Source organism: Ipomoea triloba, chromosome 16, assembly GCF_003576645.1.
Source record: "Ipomoea triloba cultivar NCNSP0323 chromosome 16, ASM357664v1".
Lineage (NCBI taxonomy): Eukaryota > Viridiplantae > Streptophyta > Magnoliopsida > Solanales > Convolvulaceae > Ipomoea > Ipomoea triloba.
Window position 1 is genome coordinate 18,341,124 of NC_044931.1, and position 560 is coordinate 18,341,683.

Below are 560 nucleotides of genomic sequence, written 5' to 3' on the forward strand. Positions count from 1 at the left end.
CGTTGGCTAAGCCGTCGTGGCAGAAGGGTCGCGGCGGCCGCCTTGAATTACAATTCCGATCGAGCGGTGAGCTGAATCCTTTGCAGACGACTTAAATCCGCGACGGGGTATTGTAAGGGGTAGAGTGGCCTTGCTGCCACGATCCTCTGAGATTCAGCCCTTTGTCGCTTCGATTCGTCCCTCCCCCCATCACTTAGTCCCTCGCTCCCTATCTACCCATTTAAAATCCCCAATATGCCGTGAGAGGTTGAACACGAACTTGTCATGGTAAAGTGTCTAAGTATCTAAGTGGATGCGCACAAGAAATGCCTATTAAGATTGTAAGTGTCTAAGTACTTACAAAATTTCAGTTAAGTGTATAAGTGTTTAAGTGTCCAAGGACTTGGCCGAGAAATGCCGCAACATGTTCGGACTGGGTGCGGACTTGGCCGAGAAATTCTCCAACGATGTGCGGACTGTGCAGAGGATTGAATCGGCGCATGAGTAGGTTCCGGCCCAAGTAAGTCGAACGTAATTGTCGGCCGAAGGCAGGAGCTGAGAGTGTCGTCGACGAGAGACTC